Below are 22,331 nucleotides of genomic sequence, written 5' to 3'. Positions count from 1 at the left end.
TAGCCAGTCTCCAGACCTTAATCCCATAGAAAATCTGTGGAGGGAGTTGAAGGTTCGAGTTGCCAAACGTCAGGCTCGAAACCTTAATGACTTGGAGAAGATCTGCAAAGAGGAGTGGAACAAAATCCCTCCTGAGATGTGTGCAAACCTGGTGGCCAACTACAAGAAACATCTGACCTCTGTGATTGCCAACAAGGGTTTTGCCACCAAGTACTAAGTCATGTTTTGCAGAGGGGTCAATACTTATTTCCCTCATTAAAATACAAATCAATTCATAACATTTTTGACATGCGTTTTTCTGGATGCTTTTGTTGTTATTCTGTCTCTCACTGTTCAAATAAACCTACCATTACAATTATAGACTGATCATGTCTTTGTCAGTGGGCAAACGTACAAAATCAGCAGGGGATCAAATACTTTTTTCCTTCACTGTAGGTGCCTTTTGGCAAACTCCATGCGGGCTGTCATGTGCCTTTTACTGAGGAGTGGCTTCCGTCTGGCCACTCTACCACAAAGGCCTGATTGGTGGAGTGCTGCAGAGATGGTTGTCCTTCTAGAAGGTTCTCCCACCTCCACAGAGGAACTCTGGAGCTCTGTCAGAGTGACCATTGGGTTCTTGGTCACCTCCCTGACCAAGGCCCTTCTGTCCCGATTGGTCAATTTGGCCGGGCGGCCAGCTCTAGGAAGAGTATTGGTATTTCCAAACTAATTCCATTTAAGAATGATGGAAGCCAGTGTGTTCTTGGGGACGACCTTCAATGCTGCAGACATTTTTGGATACACTTCCCCAGATCTGTGCCTCGACACAATCCTGTCTCGGAGCTCCACGGACAATTCCTTCGACCTCATGGCTTGGTTTTTGCTCTGACATGCACTGTCAACTGTGGGACCTTATATAGACAGGTGTGTGCCTTTCCAAATCATGTCCAATCAATTGAATTTACCACAGGTGGACTCAAATCAAGTTGATAAACATCTCAAGGATGATCAATGGAAACATGATGCACCTGAGCTCAATTTAGAGTCTCATAGCAAAGGGTCTGAATACTTATGTAAATACGTTTTTTTTATATATATATATTTTTTAATACATTTGCAAATATTTCTAAAACCCTGTTTTCGCTTTGTCATTATGGGGTATTGTGTTTAGATTGATGAGGAAAAACATATTTAATCCATTTTAGAATAAGGCTGTAACGTAACAAAATGTGGAAAAAGTCAAGGGGTCTGAATACTTTCCGAATGCACTGCTATGTTATCTTCATAAGTTAGACCTCTATAAGTTATGACCCAGTCTATTGCTAGGTGAAATTCTGTAATTCTGACATCACACATCCCTGAACAACTGGGCTATCTGGAGTGATCAGAGTGTAGACTAAAGAAGTGAAGTAGACAAACTGCCAGTGTTTTAAAGTTCTATGAAATAAGTCTGTGTAGTTACTAACCCTTGTGATAGTGAGTAGAGGATGATATGGCTCATCATTTTCACTCCTTTCGCCCCTTCTTGATTTCCACTGTTACCAGGGTTGGTGTTACCAGATACTTTAGGAAATAAACTGAAATTCCAATTCTCTTCAGTGCTTTTCAATGAGGAAAAATTTGGAATTGGAATTTCGTTTACTTTCTGAATTTTAAATGGAATTGAACCCAACCCTGACTGTTACCCACTTTTAGAATAGCTGTATTCCCCTTTTGTATTGTACAGTTTCAGGAAACTAGCCGTATGTCGCGCGTCGCTACTTCACAGGAGAGCCATTGGCAGAAATTCCTTCTGGAACATGTGAAATGTCATGTGCCTTAATAACAAACTTGTATGCCATCTGTAAATACGAATAAAATTACATAAAAAAATTATAAAATAAAATTTATAAATTACGAGCCCTGTTGGTTTAGCTACAGAAAAAAAAACAGTAACCTTCCCGCTAGCCATGATTGGCTGAGATAATGAGTGGGCTGGACATGCTGAGGGATGAGTTCGGATTGGTCTGCCATGTAGCACGCTTCTGTCTATTTGAGCTAGTCAGTATGTGTAGGTAATCCTGTCTAACGTGGCTTTAAAAAATATATATTGCGCAGTGGAACTGCATAAGTGTTACTCTCCACTTTCTGGAGGACCGAGTTTTGAAATCAGTGGATTTAGAGTATGATAGCTAAAGAGATGTAGAATATTCTGGCGTTTGATTGCAAATATGCAGACGGAGTCGAAAAGAGAACACACAGAAGGCTCCTGATTACATCTTCAAACTAAGGGCAACCATGGCATCAGGGAGAAGCGTCCATCTATGTATAAAATAGTCTAGCTAGCTACATTTTCAGATATTTCTAATTTTGTCAGAAAGTCATTTTCATTTCAAGTTAAAGGTACTGTTAGCTAGCTGGCTCACTAGCTAACGTTATGTGTATGATCTGTGTAGTAATATTATTATTATTATTCATATCTCAGAACAATTTGCTTTGCTAATTATAGCCTAATGTTAGCTAGCTAACGTTGAACCTGGTTGGTTAGCTACCTGCAGATTAATGCAGGGTAGTAACGTCATGAGTTGGGATTATGGTTCATTGTTTAGCTACATGTCTTAACTAAAAGACTCCACTATGCAAGTAACCATTTCAATAGAATGTTCATGATGTCACTGCGACAACTATTGATAGACGTAGCTGGTAAATTCGCTCTGGGTATCTACTCCGATTTCAGAGCACTCTCGTCTGAGTGTGCCAGAGCGCGGAATTTACAAACGCTCAACACCCGTTGAAAATGGTGTCAGTAAAAGTAGACAAAATGTAAATTGTTGCCATCAGCAACAGAGTCACCAACACAATAAAACTTGATTTGGATAACATAAAAACAGCCTAACCAGCTCTTCTGGGGCGAGTAAAATGGTCAGAGCGAGCTGTTCTCTCATTTGTGTCTGGAAGTAGCTAGCAAGCCAGCCAACGTGCTTGGGTGCTAACTAGCATTCAAAGGCCATTTTCTCAAAAGTGAGGATACAAGTTTATCAGCTTTCAAAGCAGAATTACTTTCCCATTGTTCGTCAACTGTAGTGTATGATATACCATTTTCTAGCTCTGAGTCTCCACTTTTATCCAATGTAAAATAAACAATTTTCAAATTTTGCTACATAAATTCGAGCCGGTTGGTCACATATGAATACATATGTCACCCGGTACAGCCAGAAGAGGACTGGCCACCCCTCGGAGCCTGGTTCCTCTCTAGGTTTCTTCCAAGGTTCCTGCCTTTCTACTGAGTTTTAGCCACTGTGCTTTTACCTCGGCATTGCTTGCTCTTTGGGGTTTTAGGCTGGGTTTCTGTACAGCACTTTGTGAAAACTGCTAATTTAAAAAGGGCTTAAAAAAAATACAAAATCATTGAACTATATCACACCAACTGAGTTGTACTTCTGATGTTGTTCACACAGGAGACCATGTTGAGACATTCTCTACATCCAGAGAGCAACAGCAGGAAGATCACAGAGCTAAGAGGTCTCACCACTGCCCACATTGTGAGGAGATTTTCCCAATTCTATCACAGCTAAAAATACACCAGAAAATACACACAGGAGAGAATCTGTATTCCTGTACTGACTGTGGGAAGAGCTTCACAACATCACAATCTCTGACAGTTCATCAGAGAGTGCACACTGGAGAGAAGCCTTACTCCTGCTCTGACTGTGGGGGGAGATTCTCCCGATTGGATACCTTAAAATGTCACCACCGAATACATACAGGAGAGAAGCCTTACTCCTGCTTTGAATGTGGTAAATGCTTTAAAACATCAACTGAGCAAAAATCTCATCAGCGAAGACACACAGGAGAGAAGCCTTACTCCTGCTCTGACTGTGGGGAGAGTTTCTCCCGATTGGATACCTTAAAATGTCACCAACAAATACATACAGGAAAGAAGCCTTACTCCTGCTCTGAATGTGGGAAGGGTTTTTCTCAACAGGGCAACTTAAAAACACACCAACGTATACATAAAGGAGAGAAGCCTTACTCCTGCTCTGACTGTGAGAAAGGCTTTAAAACATCAACTGAGCTAAAATCTCATCAGAGAACACACACAGGAGAGAAGCCTCACTGCTGCTCTGACTGTGGGTCGAGTTTCTCTCAATTGAGCAATTTAAGAAGACACCAACGGATACATAAAGGAGAGAAGCCTTACTACTGCTCTGACTGTGGGGCGAGTTTCTCTCAATTGACTAATTTAAGAAGACACCAATGGATGCATAAAGGAGAGAAGCCTTACTCCTGCTCTGACTGTGGAAAGAGTTTTTCTCACCAGAGAAACTTAAAAACACACCAACGTATACATACAGGAGAGAAGCCTCATCAGTTGTCTCAGACCAGTTAAGATTAAAGTCACTTCATTCTCACCTCAGAAAGGAAGTGGTAACAGTGAATTTGATAACGTTAAGAAAGCGTAACACTCTATTGTAATCCTATTGTTTCTCACTGTGAGAGAACTGTGCAGAGGAAAGGGAACGTTATAGAATGTGGTCCTCTGTAGCTCAGCTGGTAGAGCACGGCGCTTGTAACGCCAAGGTAGTGGGTTCGATCCCCGGGACCACCCATACACAAAAATGTATGCACGCATGACTGGAAGTTGCTTTGGATAAAAGCGTCTGCTAAATGGCATATTATTATTATTATTATTATTATTATTATTATGTTAGCCTCTCTTTACTTTACTGATCAGTGTTCACCTGGTCAGTTTTGGTGTGTTTTGTTAGCTTCTACTGTATAGATATAGAGAAGCACTTTGATTTGCCCTTAGTGTTGAATAACCTGCGTGATGGTTGACTGGGTGGTTACTGCTTCCCTCTGCAGTTCTCTGTGGGAATGAGTTAGTAGACATGTATCAGATAGAGATGGTGTGATGATCAGTTTTCTCCTTTTAGTTTGTGGGTGGATTATTTTTGCTATTAAACAACTTTGTTTAACGATAAACAGGCTTTGAAACCTCGACACTAAACATAAAATATAAACGCAACATGTAAAGTGTTGGTCCCATGTTTCAATCCCAGAAATGTTCTATATGCACAAAAGGGGGGGGGGGGGGCTGAGGATTATTTCTGTCTGTGGGGAAAAACTCATTCCTCATTGGCTGGGCCCTGGCTCCCCAGTGGGTGGCCCACCCATGACTGCACCACTGCCTGCAACCCTGCCCAGTCATGTGAAATCTATAGATTTGGCCCTAATGAACATATTTGAATTGACTGATTTCCTTTTTATGAGCTGTAACTCAGCAAAATCTTTGAAAGTGTTGCGTTTTATGTATTTTTTCAGTATTCATGTGTTTATAACAAAAATAGATTTGTTAATTTAGTCATTGATAATTAATGTTTTTGGATATTTGCACTCAAGCCAACTTAATTGATCTGCCATTAATTTATGGGATTCAAATTATTGTATATTTCTATTTATCAACTCAAAACATGTCACTACACCTCTACCCATCACCATGGGGACAAGCCCATTTGTTATCCACCAGTACTCTCTAAAATGCATATTAATAGATGTAATGGGTTGAAAAACTTTGACACTAAACTGACACCCCATATACAGTACCAGTCAAACGTTTGGACACACCTACTCATTCAAGGGTTTTATTTTATATTTTTTTAAAAATTTTTTACATTGTAGAATAATAGTGAAGACATCAAAACTATGAAATAACACATATGGACTCATGTAGTAAACAATAAAGTGTTAAACAAATCTAAATGTATTTTATATTTGAGATTCTTCAAATAGCCACCCTTTGCCTTGATGACAGCTTTGCACACGCTTGGCATTCTCTCAACCAGCTTCACCTGGAATGCTTTTCGCATATTCCCACATATGCTGAGCACTTGTTGGCTGCTTTTCCTTCACTCTGCGGGGGATTGTGGAGGCCAGGTCATCTGACGCAGCACTCTATCACTCCTTCTTGGTAAAATAGCCCTTACACAGCCTGGAGGTGTGTTGGGTCATTGTCCTGTTGAAAAACAAATGATAGTCCCACTAAGCCCAAACCAGATGGGATGGCGTATCGCTGCAGAATGCTGTGGTAACCATGCTGGTTAAGTGTGCCTTGAATTCTAAATAAATCACAGTGTCACCAGCAAAGCACCCCCACACCATAACACCTCCTCCTCCATGCTTTACGGTGGGAACTACACATGCAGAGATCATACGTTCACCCACACCGCGTCTCACAAAGACATGGCGGTTGAAACCAAAAATCTCAAATTTGGACTCATCAGACCAAAGGACAGATATCCACCGGTCTAATGTCCCTTGCTCGTGTTTCTTGGCCCAAGCAGGTCTCTTCTTCTTATTGGTGTCCTTTAGTAGTGGTTTCTTTGCAGCAATTCGATCATGAAGGCCTGATTCACACAGTCCCCTCTGCACAGTTGATGTTGAGATGTGCCTGTGACTTGAACTGCAATTTCTGAGGCTGGTAACTCTAATGAACTTATCCTCTGCAGCAGAGGTAACTCTGGGTCTTCCATTCCTGTGGCAGTCCTCATGAGAGCCAGTTTCATCATAGCGCTTGATGTTTTTTGCGACTGCACTTGAAGAAACTTTCAAAGTTCTTGAAATGTTCCATATTGACTGACCTTCATGTCTTAAAGTAATGATGGCCTGTCATTTCTTTGCTTATTTGAGCTGTTCTTGCCATAATATAGACTTGGTCTTTTACCATATAGTGCTATCTTCTGTATACCCCCCTACCTTGTCACAACACAACTGATTGGCTCAAACGCATTAAGAAGGAAAGAAATTCCATAAATTAACTTTTAAGAAGACACGCCTGTTAATTGAAATGCATTCCAGGTGACTACCTCATGAAGCTGGTTGAGAGAATGCCAAAAGCTGTCATCAAGGCAAAGGGTGGCTATTTGAAGAATCTCAAACATAAAATGTATTTTGATTTGTTTAACACTTCTTTGGTTACTACATAATTCCATATGTGTTATTTCATAGTTTTGATGTCTTCACTATTATTCTTCAATGTAGAAAATAGTGAAAATAAAGAAAAACCCTGGAATGAGTAGGTGCGTCCAAACCTTTGACTGGTAGTGTATAAAACAAATTTAAAAACAGTTTATTTATCTGGATGATCTATCTCACTGTTATATTCTACATGAGTTAGTCCATCAATACAATAGATGGCGCTGTTGCACTGTGGTAACAGTTCGTGAACTAAGCAGACCAGACCCAGCTGCTGATACATAGGTGCCTATGGGAGCCCCACTCATTACCATTAAGCATACCGGAACTGAAGAAAAAAAAAACATGTTAAATTGTAAACTGCATGAGTGTCTTAATTTTCCACCATCTTTGCTGTCAAGACATCTTTTGAGTCCCGTTTCTCTTTATTACTACAGGTATGTAATAACACGTTTTAAAACTGTATAATATCGGAAGAACAGGTCATAATGAGTCCGTAAATGTATTATCACGTTTGGGAAGGGTTTTATGTGTGACTTTAGTCAAAGCTAGCCTGGGCGGCCGCTAGTGAAATAGTCCCGCTGCAGCTCTGTACCCTGCCCGTCACTAAACGTATCATTCTGTACCCAAATCCGTTACGTTCGGTTATGTTACATTATGGCTAACAATGGAATAGTGGTCGTACAGTATGCTATATACACTGAACACAAATATAAACGCAACATGGAAAGGGTTGGTCCCATGTTTCATGAGCTGAAATAAAATATCCTAGAAATGTTCCATATGCACCGAAAGCTTATTTCTCTCAAATGTTGTGCAGAAGTTTGTTTCCATCCCTGTTAGTGAGCATTTATCCTTTGCCAAGATAATCCATCCACCTGACAGGTGTGGCATATCAAGAAGCTGATTAAACAGCATGATCATTGCACAGGTGCACCTTGTGCTGGGGACAATAAAAGGCCACTTTAAAATGTGCCGTTTTGTCACACAACCCAATGCCACAGATGTCTCAAGTCTTGAGAGAGTGTGCCATTGGCATGCTGACGGCAGGAATGCCCACCAGAGCTGTTGCCAGAGAATGTAATGTTAATTTCTTTACCATAAGTTTTAGAGAATTTGGCAGTACATCCAACGGGCCTCACAACCGCAGACCACGTGTATGGTGTTGTGTGGGCGAGCGGTTTGCTGATGTCAATGTTGGTATTTTATTAGGAACCCCCATTAGCTGTTGCAAAATGTGAACAGAGTGCCCCATGGTGGCAGTGGGGTTATGGTATGGGCAGAAATAAGCTACAGACAGCGAACACAATTGTCGTGCCATTCACCTCATGTTTCAGCATGATAATGCAGCTTTGTGAGGCACATTTGAACTTGTAGAATTTCTGGGATCTTTTATTTCAGCTCATGAAACATGGGACCAACATTTTACATGTTGCGTTTATATTTTTTGTTCAGTGTAGATTTGTTATTTTCGTCATTGATGATTAATGTATTTAGATAGCTGCAGTGAACTTAATTAATCTGCTAATGAAAAATAAATGTTCTACATGAATTTGTGCTGGTCAACCTTTGTTTTTTCGTTTTCTATACAGTAAATATGCTTTTGTTTGATTCATGGAATTCAAAATGTATATGTCTATTTATCTACTAAAAACGTCACTACACCTCTACACCACCATGGGGACAAGACAATTTGCCAGCCACCAGTATTCTCACTAATGCATATGTAATGGGTTAAAAAACATACTTAAATTTTTTTTTTTACTAGGTTTATTTTTTCTATCTAATCAATCTCACTTCTTTTTTTAAATTCTACATGCAATATTTTACATGCAGGTGTGGGGGGTTGTGGGTAGGAAAATAATGGTGGAGGTGCTGTTCGATTCTGATGGCGCGCGGTGGAGGGAAGACAGAGACAACGAACAATGGAGCAAAATGAACAAAAGTCAACTTTTTAAAATAAATAATAAGCCGTTGCCGTGACGAAAGTGCCGATGGAATCAATGATGATGTACTGTGAAGCAATTGTGGTGGAAGTCACGTTGACGAATTCCAGGAGCGCCCTGCTAGGATGAAGGAACAAGGATTTGAAGAGTTTGAAGTAACAAGGATCTGGGCTGTACAGCAGTTCTCCTACAGGGAGGCGTGGGAAGTAGTTGAAGGAGCGAGTGGAGCTGAGGAAGCTATGGTAGCGGATGACCCGCAGCCTGTTGAGATTCAGAATGTCGTTCACCAGTTGAGGGATACTGATACACTGATTGTAAAGAAGGTGAATTTTGTGGCGTTAATTGCGCAGGTGATAATTGTACTGCCTAAATGAACAAGAAGTCTAAGAAACTGGACAGGTTTTTGACTCTTCAGGAATTAACAGTGGAAGCATTGCAGGGAATCCTGACTGAAGATGTTCCCCCTCCGAGGCCCATGAGACTGTGTAGGGATGTGATTTGGATTGGACTGTGACTGATGGAGTGGGATGGGTTTTATTTATGTTTTTGCCCCCCTTTTCTGCAATGGACATTTATTTTTTCTCCAGTTTACTAACCGTACAGTAGGTGGCAGCATACACATTACATTTGTAAATGTCATTATACCAGAGAAGAAGAGGTAGTTAGTCCATCAGTCCAATAGATGGTGCTGTTACACTGTGGTAGTGGGGGAACAGGAAGTTCCGGGCAGGTGCGTGTACCATTCTTCAGAATAAAGAAAGCACTATAACTGGACAGGCCGGACAAGTTAACTTCATAGCTTTCATTGGTAAGGTTGTCAACACGACTCGGGTTGTGGAAAGCAGAAATGCCAGGTTGAAGGTTACTGTGGAGACAGCAAAATAGTTATTAGGGGTAACAGATGTTGACAATCCTAAGGGTGGTTGTTTCAACATGATATACAGTACCAGTCAAAAGGATGGGTACTTTGAAGAATCAAAAATATATTTTGATTTTTTAAACACTTTTTTGGTTACTACATGACTCCATATGTGTTATTTCATAGTTTTGATGTCTTCACTGTTATTCTACAAGGTAGAAAATAGTCAAAATAAAGAAAAACCCTTGAATGAATAGGTGTGTCCAAACTTTTGACTGGTACTGTATAGCTCAGTTGGTAGAGCATGGCGCTTGAAACGCCAGTGTTGTGGGTTCGATTCCCACGGGAGGCCAGTATGAAAAAAATTTATGCACTCACTAACTGTAAGTCGCTCTGGATAAGAGCGTCTGCTAAATGACTTAAATGTAAATGTACTGTAGATACATATAGATACAGTGTAATGGGTTTGGGGGGCTAGGGAGGGTTTGCTTGAGGACCACCATTATATCAGAGAAGAAGAAGCCAGCTAGGTAGTTCAAGCTTGTGGCTAGAAACTTCAGCGAGAATTTGAAACTTATCTGCCGGGGGAGAGAGAGAGGTGTGCGCGATGCGCGTTCGTCCACAGAAACAGGGAGGAAGACAGACAGAGGAGGTTGACTCAGGAAGGCTAGAAGATGGCGGAGGGGATGTTTGGTTTGAAACTTATCGAGGGGAGAAGGATTAAAAAAGGAAACAAGAAAAGTAAAGTGGTCGTGGGTTTTGGATCGAACGAGAACAAGATATGCAGAAATGCTAGGTTGAAGGGATATCTGGGAGATTCGTTTGAAGTCTCGATGAAAATCATAGATGCGTTAGATGAGGTGGTGTCAGTGAAAATAACAAGAAATGGGTCTATTTCGTTTTTTTATGTCAGAGGAGCAGAAGGAGCTTTGCATCTGAAAAAGATATTGGATTGGAATGTGTCGTGTGGATCTGCGAAGCAGGGCTCATATCAAGGGGGTTGTGCAAAGGATGTAACTGAAGAAGTAGATGTAGTGGTTGGTGCACGGCGACTGACCCCTATGGTGGATGGCGTGAGGAAGCCCAGTGGTTGGTGCACGCCGACTGACCCCTATGGTGGATGGAGTGAGGAAGCCCAGTGGTTGGTGCACGCCGACTGACCCCTATGGTGGATGGAGTGAGGAAGCCCAGTGGTTGGTGCACGCCGACTGACCCCTATGGTGGATGGAGTGAGGAAGCCCAGTGGTTGGTGCACGCCGACTGACCCGTATGGTGGATGGGGTGAGGAAGCCCAGTGGTTGGTGCACGCCGACTGACCCCTATGGTGGATGGAGTGAGGAAGCCCAGTGGTTGGTGCACGCCGACTGACCCCTATGGTGGATGGAGTGAGGAAGCCCAGTGGTTGGTGCACGGCGACTGACCCGTTTGGTGGATGGAGTGAGGAAGCCCAGTGGTTGGTGCACGCCGACTGACCCGTATGGTGGATGGAGTGAGGAAGCCCAGTGGTTGGTGCACGCCGACTGACCCCTATGGTGGATGGCGTGAGGAAGCCCAGTGGTTGGTGCACGCCGACCGACCCCTATGGTGGATGGAGTAGGAAGCCCAGTGGTTGGTGCACGCCGACTGACCCCTATGGTGGATGGAGTGAGGAAGCCCAGTGGTTGGTGCATGCCGACTGACCCGTATGGTGGATGGAGTAGGAAGCCCAGTGGTTGGTGCACGCCGACTGACCCCTATGGTGGATGGAGTAGGAAGCCCAGTGGTTGGTGCACGCCGACCGCCCCCTATGGTGGATGGAGTGAGGAAGCCCAGTGGTTGGTGCACGCCGACTGACCCCTATGGTGGATGGAGTGAGGAAGCCCAGTGATTGGTGCACGCCGACTGACCCCTATGGTGGATGGAGTGAGGAAGCCCAGTGGTTGGTGCACGGCGACCGACCCCTATGGTGGATGGAGTGAGGAAGCCCAGTGGTTGGTGCACGCCGACTGAACCCTATGGTGGATGGAGTGAGGAAGCCCAGTGGTTGGTGCACGCCGACTGACCCCTATGGTGGATGGAGTGAGGAAGCCCAGTGGTTGGTGCACAGCGACTGACCCCTATGGTGGATGGAGTGAGGAAGCCCACTCCATATATTATTTTGTTCTTTGAAGAAGAGTATCTCCCTTCATACGTATATATTTGGGTCATGTGAGATATCCTGTAAGAGCCTTGGTGCCCAAACCCTTGCAGTGTGAGTAATGTAAACTATTTAGACAAGTGTCAAGTCTATATAGCGGGGAGGAGTATCATGAAGTGCCCTGTCAGGGTGAAGGAGACTGAGGTGACAAGAATAAGGGATGTCCAGCATGTCTCCTATCCGGAGGCGGTGAGAAGAGTGGAAGAAGGGAGTAACGTTGAAGAAACCATGGTAGTTGGATTACAGACATCAGTAGATGTTACTCGCCAACAGGATCCTGACATGTTGCATGTTAAAAAGGTGGACTTTGTAGTGTTTATTGCATTGGTTGTAAACTGCACAGCACAAAACAAACAAGAAATCTGAGACAATAGGCATCGTTGTGAGTACAGCTGAAAGTTTTTTGGGACATTACAAGGAATCCTGTCAATGAATGTTCCGTCCACACAGGCACCTGAGTCTGTGTAGGGATGTGATTTGGATTATCACTGAAGGAGTGGGGTGGGGATTTATTTTATTTTTGTAAATAGCAAAAGTATTGTAAACTCAGCAAAAAAAGAAACGTCCTCTAACTGTCAACTGCGTTTATTTTCAGCAAACTTAACATGTGTAAATATTTGTATGAACATAACAAGATTCAACAACTGAGACATAAACTGAACAAGTTCCACAGACATGTGACTAACAGAAATGAAATAATGTGGCCCTGAACAAAGGGGGGGTCAAATCAAAAGTAACAGTCAGTATCTGGTGTGGCCACCAGCTGCATTAAATACTGCAGTGCATCTCCTCCTCATGGACTGCACCAGATTTGCCAGTTCTTGCTGTGAGATGTTACCCCACTCTTCCACCAAGGCACCTGCAAGTTCCCGGACATTTCTGGGGGTAATGGCCCTAGTACTCATCCTCCGATCGAACATGTCCCAGACGTGCTCAATGGGATTGAGATCCGGCTCTTCACTGGCCATGGCAGAACACTGATATTCCTGTCTTGCAGGAAATCACGCACAGAACGAGCAGTATGGCTGGTGGTATTGTCATGCTGGAGGGTCATGTCAGGATGAGCCTGCAGGAAGGGTACCACATGAGGGAGGAGGATGGCTTCCCTGTAACCCACAGCATTGAGATTGCCTGCAATGACAACAAGCTCAGTCCGATGATGCTGTGACACACCGCCCCCAGACCATGACGGACCCTCCACCTCCAAATCGATCCCGCTCCAGAGTACAGGCCTCGGTGTAACGCTCATTCCTTCAACGTTAAACGCGAATCCGACCATCACCACTGGTGAGACAAAACCGTGACTTGTCAGTGAAGAGCACTTTTTGCCAGTCCTGTCTGGTCCAGCAGCGGTGAGTTTGTGCCCATAGGCGACGTTGTTGCCAGTGATGTCTGGTGAGGACCTGCCTTACAACAGGCCTACAAGCCCTCAGTCCAGCCTCTCTCAGCCTATTGCGGACAGTCTGAGCACTGATGGAGGGATTGTGCGTTCCTGGTGTAACTCAGGCAGTTGTTGTTGCCATCCTGTACCTGTCCCGCAGGTGTGATGTTCGGATGTACCGATCCTGTGCAGGTGTAGTTACACGTGGTCTGCCACTGCGAGGACGATCAGCTCACAGTACGGACATTGCAATTTATTGCCCTGGCCACATCTGCAGTCCTCATGCCTCCTTGCAGTATGCCTAAGGCACGTTCACGCAGATGAGCAGGGACCCTGGGCATCTTTCTTTTGGTGTTTTTCAGAGTCAGTAGAAAGGCCTCTTTAGTGTCCTAAGTTTTCATAACTGTGACCTTACAAAGTGGTGAAAAAAAGTATTTAGTCAGCCACCAATTGTGCAAGTTCTCCCACTTCAAAAGATGAGAGAGGCCTATAATTTTCATCATAGGTACACGTCAACTATGACAGACAAATTGAGAAAAGAAAATCCAGAAAATCACATTGTAGGATTTTTTATGAATTTATTTGCAAATTATGGTGGAAAATAAGTATTTGGTCACCTACAAACAAGCAAGATTTCTGGCTCTCACAGACCTGTAACTTCTTCTTTAAGAGGCTCCTCTGTCCTCCACTCGTTACCTGTATTAATGGCACCTGTTTGAATTTGTTATCAGTATAAAAGACACCTGTCCACAACCTCAAACAGTCACACTCCAAACTCCACTATGGCCAAGACCAAAGAGCTGTCAAAGGACACCAGAAACAAAATTGTAGACCTGCACCAGGCTGGGAAGACTGAATCTGCAATAGGTAAGCAGCTTGGTTTGAAGAAATCAACTGTGGGAGCAATTATTAGGAAATGGAAGACATACAAGACCACTGATAATCTCCCTCGATCTGGGGCTCCACGCAAGATCTCACCCCGTGGGGTCAAAATGATCACAAGAACGGTGAGCAAAAATCCCAGAACCACACAGGGGGGACCTAGTGAATGACCTGCAGAGAGCTGGGACCAAAGTAACAAAGCCTACCATCAGTAACACACTACGCCGCCAGGGACTCAAATCCTGCAGTGCCAGACGTGTCCCCCTGCTTAAGCCAGTACATGTCCAGGCCCGTCTGAAGTTTGCTAGAGTGCATTTGGATGATCCAGAAGAGGATTGGGAGAATGTCATATGGTCAGATGAAACCAAAATATAAATTTTTGGTAAAAACTCAACTCGTCGTGTTTGGAGGACAAAGAATGCTGAGTTGCATCCAAAGAACACCATACCTACTGTGAAGCATGGGGGTGGAAACATCATGCTTTGGGGCTGTTTTTCTGCAAAGGGACCAGGACGACTGATCCGTGTAAAGGAAAGAATGAATGGGGCCATGTATCGTGAGATTTTGAGTGAAAACCTCCTTCCATCAGCAAGGGCATTGAAGATGAAACGTGGCTGGGTCTTTCAGCATGACAATGATCCCAAACACACCGCCCGGGCAACGAAGGAGTGGCTTCGTAAGAAGCATTTCAAGGTCCTGGAGTGGCCTAGCCAGTCTCCAGATCTCAACCCCATAGAAAATCTTTGGAGGGAGTTGAAAGTCTGTGTTGCCCAGCGACAGCCCCAAAACATCACTGCTCTAGAGGAGATCTGCATGGAGGAATGGGCCAAAATACCAGCAACAGTGTGTGAAAACATTGTGAAGACTTACAGAAAACGTTTGACCTGTGTCATTGCCAACAAAGGGTATATAACAAAGTATTGAGAAACTTTTGTTATTGACCGAATACTTATTTTCCACCATAATTTGCAAATAAATTCATAAAAAATCCTACAATGATTTTCTGGATTTTCTTTCTCATTTTGTCTGTCATAGTTGACGTGTACCTATGATGAAAATTACAGGCCTCTCTCATCTTTTTAAGCGGGAGAACTTGCACAATTGGTGGCTGACTAAATACTTTTTTCCCCCACTGTATATATAAAAAACATGGGGGATTGGAAGTGATGCAGACAATTACATTGATAGAAGATACAATCTATCTGCAATATTAAGCTGATCTACCCCCTAAAAAACAATATAAAATAAAAAATAAAAAACAATAAAAATAGAAATATATAAAAAAAAGATGTAAACTCCCAGCAGAGCTCTAAGTTCAATCAGTGTATCCTCTGGCGTTGATACCCATCGTATCCATATAGCCAGAATAATTTAGCAGTGCATGGGGATCGAACAGGTTTCCAGTTATGTTCATCCGCGGTGTAGGGAGGGTGAAGTCTGTGAATACACAAATAATAATTATACAGATGATTAACAAAACGCGCACAGGACATTATTCATCCCTTTGGTTTCTGTGGTACATGTGAATAAAAAAACGGTTCACTTTTGACAACGGTTTTCATACACATCCCTTGTCCATAATGTAGAGACCTCTGGGATCTTCATTGAAGAGGAGGAAGCTGGCTGCTGTGACTGACTCCTAGAAGGTTTTAGAGAAACCATTCATATAAATTAGCCTACATTTTATTATTTTTTATTTTAATTTTATTTTTTTGTCATTTAGCAGACGCTCTTATCCAGAGCGACTTACATGAGCAATTAGGGTTAAGTGCCTTGCTCAAGGGCACATCGACAGATCTTTCACCTAGTCGGCTCGGGGATTAGAACCAGCGACCTTTCGGTTACTGGCACAACGCTCTTAACCACTAAGCTACCTGCCGCCCCTACATGTGATCTGCATAACATTATGTGACAACCCAATATCAATTGTACAGTACATTCCTGTGTGTGCCTCCTTGTCATACCTGCAGACACACACATATAAGTGGGCGGTTCAGTCATCTACTACAGACTTCAATGTATCTTTTTTGATTGACGTCCATTGAATTGTGTCCATTTTCTGTTTTATAAAGACTTTTAAAAGGGAGAAAGTGCCAAACAACAACACAGCCATTTGCACAAATATGAAAAGATAGATGGTTAAAAAATGTTAAGTTAAGTGCCTGCACCTGCTGTTTTCTCAAATTCAAATCCAATTTTTTTTGAATTTTTCAGTTGGGCAGTTAGGTTCCTGCAAGAACTCCCACCAACTGAAGGAGGTTCCTCGGTGAACCCCACATCCTATGGGGTTCTTGGAAGAACCTTTTGGGGGCCATTTTCAGTGCCAAGAACCCTAAGGTTCTTCGAAGAGCTTTGAGGATCTTAGAAGAACCCTTGTTGAACCCCTATAACGGTGACGAACGGTGCCCACAAACTGTTAGGACCTACATAGAGCTGTCCCAATAGCAGAGTCCCAACAGCAGAGTCCCAACATCTTACCACTGTTACACCTGGCTATCAGCGGAGCCTTGTCTGGCAGCGAAACAGTTAATTTAGCCTCATTTACTGCCTTAAAAAAAAACATAGCTGATATGGCTGACTTGCTTAAACAAATGTGGTTTCTACTGACAATTGAGATGTACAAACTATGGCATAAGGGGACGACAAGCGGATTAGAGGCAATCCGTAATTTCGATTAAGACATTAATGAGCGAGCTAGGACGGACGTAGTCAATATAACTATTTGTTCGGCATTTTTGAAATGTACAGTGATGGAATTCAGAACATGGTCTGTTTCTTACAGTATTCTCCCTGTACACCAAGTCAGAACCGTAGGATAAATAAAGGGGGCATATAAGCAGACAATGAAATCTCTTACACTATTCGATGATTACATTTCTCTAAAACAGGCTATAGGCTACATGTGCACCACCAAGTCAGAACAGTAGGCTAAGTTATGAGGGGGAAAGGGACCAAATTATTAGGGTGAGGCACATGGGCTACTAACAGCTTACTACATTTACATTTTAGTCATTTAGCAGACGCTCTTATCCAGAGCGACTTACAGGAGCAATTAGGGTTAAGTGCCTTGCTCAAGGGCACATCAACAGATTTTTCACCTAGTCGGCTCGGGGATTAGAACCAGCAACCTTTCAGTTACTGGCATAACGCTCTTAACCACTAAGCTACCTGCCGAGAGTTTCTATTGGACAAATTCAGGTAGGTCCCTCCCCATTTCGTTCCATTTGCTCTTTTTTGTTTTTGTTTTTTAAAACGGTAAACGGTTTCCATTGCAAGGCATAATGAATACACCCCAGTTCTTAGCTTTAGTGCCTTTCTCCTCTTTGAACCCACCCTTCCAGTGGGATAAAGATTCTACTTTTTTAAGGCCATTCATCCTTTTTGTAAGTAGGGCAGGGCGGTATACCGTATTTTACGATATACCGGTATTGATGCACGGACCGATTTTGGGTTTTTAATATACCTTCTATAACGGTATTTGAATGTTTGATTTGTTAAATGGGATACGCCGTGTGTAACGTCCATTTTTTTATAGTTAACTTCGCTACTTTAGTCACATCTCTCTCCCTCTCCATGCCGCTTTCCACACAGACCTAGACACCGCCCCGTCACTCAGGGAGCGCATCTGTTGTTCCTCGACCCCGAGACACTTCAGTCTGCAATGGTCAACACAGCACATGCAACAATATTGATGACACCGATGCTGTTTTCTCTTTGCTTCTTAATATAAATCCACTAGCGTTCTATAATTACACTACTAGTTTGTGTTTGTCTTAGCAAGTTGGGCCTAAATCTTGTTAGCCGCTAATCGCTAATGCTAATCACTAATGCTAATCGCTAGCTAGCTAGCTAATAAATGTACCGAGTCCGAGCAAACGTAAATTAGCTATACAGCCTGATAATACCAGTGATGCTGTAGACCTAAATCAGCATGTTGTTTGAGCAACAGTATCTTCTAAATCAAAGAGGAATAAGCGAAGCAAGATTGTTAGCTACATGAAGTAGCTAAGAGAAAAACACTTATCAACACTTTGGTTCCTACTCTGTCACAATAACTGCTCCCCTGGCATTTAAATTAGTTGTCATGTCAAACAACACTGTGTTCAAAGTGCCCACTACTATATTCTAGCTATAGAATTAGAATAATCGCTAACACTTTACTTGACACCCAGCATCATATAACACGTTATGACACGGTCATAACCAGGTCATAATATGTCAATAACAGCTGACAGAACTTGTCATAAGCTGTTATAACATGGTCTTAACACTGTCATGACACATATATGTAGACCTGTTGAGACATACATTGCATTATTTTCTGGCTGGTTATGACACCTACATAAGAGTGTCAAAACCCACCAAACCTACTACACAAGGTAAAAACATCCCATTACACCATAGCCTATGTGTCAACAGAATGTTTGTTATCATATTTTTTTTTAAATTGACCATGTTAAATTATCATTGTAATTGAGCACACATTGATGTCAGACATGCACCTACTCCAATGCTCTGTTGCTGATGACTGGGATGAATACAGGAGCAGATTTCAGGAGCAGGACAAGACACCCTCTTTTTGACTGATGACTGATATAAGGGCCTGTAGGTGATAGGCCTATCTGGCTTATATGATTAGGATGGTCATAATGCTTCTTGACAGTATCATATAAAGTGTATTTTCTTAGTCCAAGTAAAGTGTAACAGGATGGTCATAATGCTTCATGACAGTGTAAAAGTGTATTTTCCACAATTTATTTAACATATGAAAAAAAACATGACTGTAAAGAATTCATTACAACAAAAACAAAGGATTTTAAGAGACAAACTTTCAAACGAAAGGACACTTCTTGGCAGGGAAATAACTAATTTGAATAAATGTGAGTTTTGACACTCTTATGTAGTTGTCATAACCAGCCATAAAATAACGCAATATTTGTTACAACAGGTGTAAATATATGGGTCATGACAGTGTTATGAGACTATATTATGACAGGTTATATCAGCTGTTATTACATATTATGACGTGGTTATGACCGTGTCATACACTGGGTGTCAAGTAAAGTGTTATAGAATAATAATTATATTTCCATGATCCCGATAATTCACCAAAGTGTTTTGCTCTAAATCGCCAAGTCAAATCGCAATTGCAACATTTGGTTGTTTAACATAACAAGCTGTGATTCATGTGAGGAATGTTAGGGAGTAGGGTGAGACAGACTTGTATTTCTCACAGACACATACACACTGCCTCTTTGTTAAACCGCGCTCAAGGACGTGTACTGCAAAAAGGTGCTGACTCTACAGGTTGTGATGATAACAACTTATGCCTGGCAACAGTGTGCAACAGTGGAGCGCCAAGGGGCTAGGACTAGCCTGTGCACCAACGATTGGCTGAGTAAGTCTAAACCACGCTCAGTCTCTACTCTGATTGGCCAGCAGGGAGCGGGAACTATCTCTGTCAGAGTATTTGAAGAAGAACTTAGAACAATGGATCAGTTCTCTGAGTGCCCTGCGTGGTATTTCAGTGGACCCGTATATACGAACATCATATTTACCATTGAAGTGGTTTGCATTAATTAAAATACTAGTCTATTTTAGAAGACGTGTATTGACCTCTTTTGTTCCTAATACCAGATTTGAATTGACGGAACTTAACACTACTCATAAAGCACATTTTGAACTTTTATAATTCAAAAACATAAAATACCTTCATACTGTCCAATTTAATATAAAAAAATACCGTGATATGATTTTTTGCCCATATTGCCCAGCCCCAGACTTGTAAGCATTGGCGCTATTGTTTGGTCACCAGACCTCCATTTTGGTTGAGTGTTCTCCCACTTTCCCTAATCTCTCCTTTATTCTGATTGAAGTAACATCGTGCAATCGAACCAAGTGTATTAATCATTTTTGTTAAATTAAATGTACTTACAAACGCTTGATTGCGCGCTCTCACTGTGTGAGCTTTCATAGTTTTGCAGCATGGAGAGGGGGGGTGGTAGCTAAGCATGCATTCTTCTTCTCTCCTGTTCATCACTGCCACCTTCTGGGCTGGAGTGTGATAGAGACGTGGCCAGATGTTAATTACACAAAAGAGAAGAGTTTGACCAGCAAAAATGTATTGTTCAAACTTTTATTTTTCATTGGCAGATCGATTCAGTTCAATGCATTAATCCAATCACTTTTCATATCAATTACTAAAATAACAAATCTTGTTTTAAAATAATAATAATAATATGCCATTTAGCAGACGCTTTTATCCAAAGCGACTTTCACTCTCATTTTTGGTATGGGTGGTCCCGGATCGAACCCACTACTACAACCCGTGTTCTCCGCTGCTCAGGACCCACCACATTAATCCGACAATTTAATACATTTGACATTTTAGTCATTTAGTAGAAGCTCTTATCCAGAGCGACTTACAGTTAGTGAGTGCATACATTTTCATACTAATAAACACATTAAGTCATTTCAAAGCTTGTGTATTGTTAAATAAATAGTTGTTTACTAGTAAAACATTATCCCCCCAAACTAATGGTGAAAACTGATCATCACACCATCTCTACCTGATACATGTTGTGTCTCCTAGCTCATTTCCCACAGAACACTGAAGAGGGAGGCAGTAAAACCCAGTCAACCATCAGACTACATTGTTTTAGCAATGGGCACTGATATGGAAAATCTACAGTATATCGATATGAGTTGAACTGTAAATTTGTTCAACTGATATCGATATCATATCAGTTTTGAATGAATAACACTGTGACTGTGTGGACTTCACAATTGCCACGGCTTTGTGAAGTCCAGACAGCTGCTTGCTGATTGCCCATTGGGCCAAGTGTGATTGTTCTGGGGGCGTAACCCACCCAACCAGTGTAAATACAATGGGAAGCAGTCGATTGGCCAATCGGCAGACTGTTCAATAAGTTGAGAGCCTGTTAGAGGGTTGCCTGGGGAACCAGTCATGGAAGCTGTTTTACATAAAAGTGTAGGTTAACAGCGGACAGTTTATTAGGTACACCCTTCTAGTACTGGGTCGGACCCCCCCTTTGCCTGCAGAACAGCCTGAATTCTTCGGGGGAATGGATTCTACATGTCAGAAACGTTCCACAGGGATGCTGGTCCACACAGTTGCTGCAGATTGGACGGCAGAACACCACCGCCACCAGCCTGTACCGTTGACACCAGGCAGGATGGGTCCATGGACTCATGCTGCTTACGCCAAATCCCGACTCTGACGTCAGCATGACGCAACAGGATCTGGGATTTCGTCAGACCAGACAATGTTTTTGCACTCCTTAATTGTCCAGTGTTGGTGATGGCGTGCCCACTGGAGCCGCTTCTTCTTGTGTTTAGATGATAGGAGTGGAACCCGGTGTGTGGTCGTCTGCTGCAATTGCCCATCTGTGACAAGGATCGACAAGTTGGGCGTTTCCGAGATGCCGTTCTGCACAACACTGTTGTGCTGTGCCGTTATTTGTCTGTTTGTGGCCTGCCTGTTAGCCTGTTAGCCTGTTAGCTTGTTAACCTGTTAGCGTGCATGATTCTTGTAATTCTCCTTCGACCTCTTTCATCAACAAGCTGTTTTCGCCCACAGGACTGCTGCTACCTGGATGTTTTTTGTTTGTCGCACCATTCTCGGGAAACCTTATACGCTGTTGTGCGAGAAAAGCCCAGGAGGGAGGCTGTTTCCGAGTTACTGGATCCGGCGTACCTGGCAATGACTATCACACCACGCTCAAAGTCGCTTAGGTCACTGGTTTTGCCCAATATAACATTCAATGGAACAGTAACTGAATGCCTCGATGCCTGTCTGCCTGCTTTATATAGCAAGCCACGTGACTCACTGTCTATATGAGCAATCCATTATGGTAAACAGAGAGATGTACCTAATATTGAATTATGGATATTGGTGCGCACCACTAATTGCTTTCTAAAAGAACAAAACTAAAATACAATTTCATAAACATGTAGTTGTTTCATAGCTTGTTTATCATTAAAGTAATAGTCATTAGTAAAAAAATATCCACCGAAACTAATGGTGAAAACTGATCATCACAAGATCTCTGTCTGATACATGTTGTGTCTACTAGATCATTCCCACAGAAAGCTGCAGAGGGAAGCAGAGGGAAGCAGAGGGAAGCAGAGGAA

General features: G+C 42.5%; 1 non-coding gene across 1 annotated transcript; it reads left to right on the top strand.

The window, feature by feature from the left end:
• The first annotated feature begins 10,015 nt into the window (after positions 1-10,015).
• trnas-uga lies at positions 10,016-10,091 on the top strand. The gene has a single exon. It is a non-coding gene; the product is annotated as a tRNA-Ser (tRNA).
• The last annotated feature ends 12,240 nt before the right edge of the window (positions 10,092-22,331 follow it).

This window comes from Coregonus clupeaformis, unplaced genomic scaffold (assembly GCF_020615455.1).
Source record: "Coregonus clupeaformis isolate EN_2021a unplaced genomic scaffold, ASM2061545v1 scaf1140, whole genome shotgun sequence".
NCBI lineage: Eukaryota > Metazoa > Chordata > Actinopteri > Salmoniformes > Salmonidae > Coregonus > Coregonus clupeaformis.
Note: the sequence above shows the minus strand (reverse complement) of the source record. Positions and strands in the feature narration are given on the sequence as shown.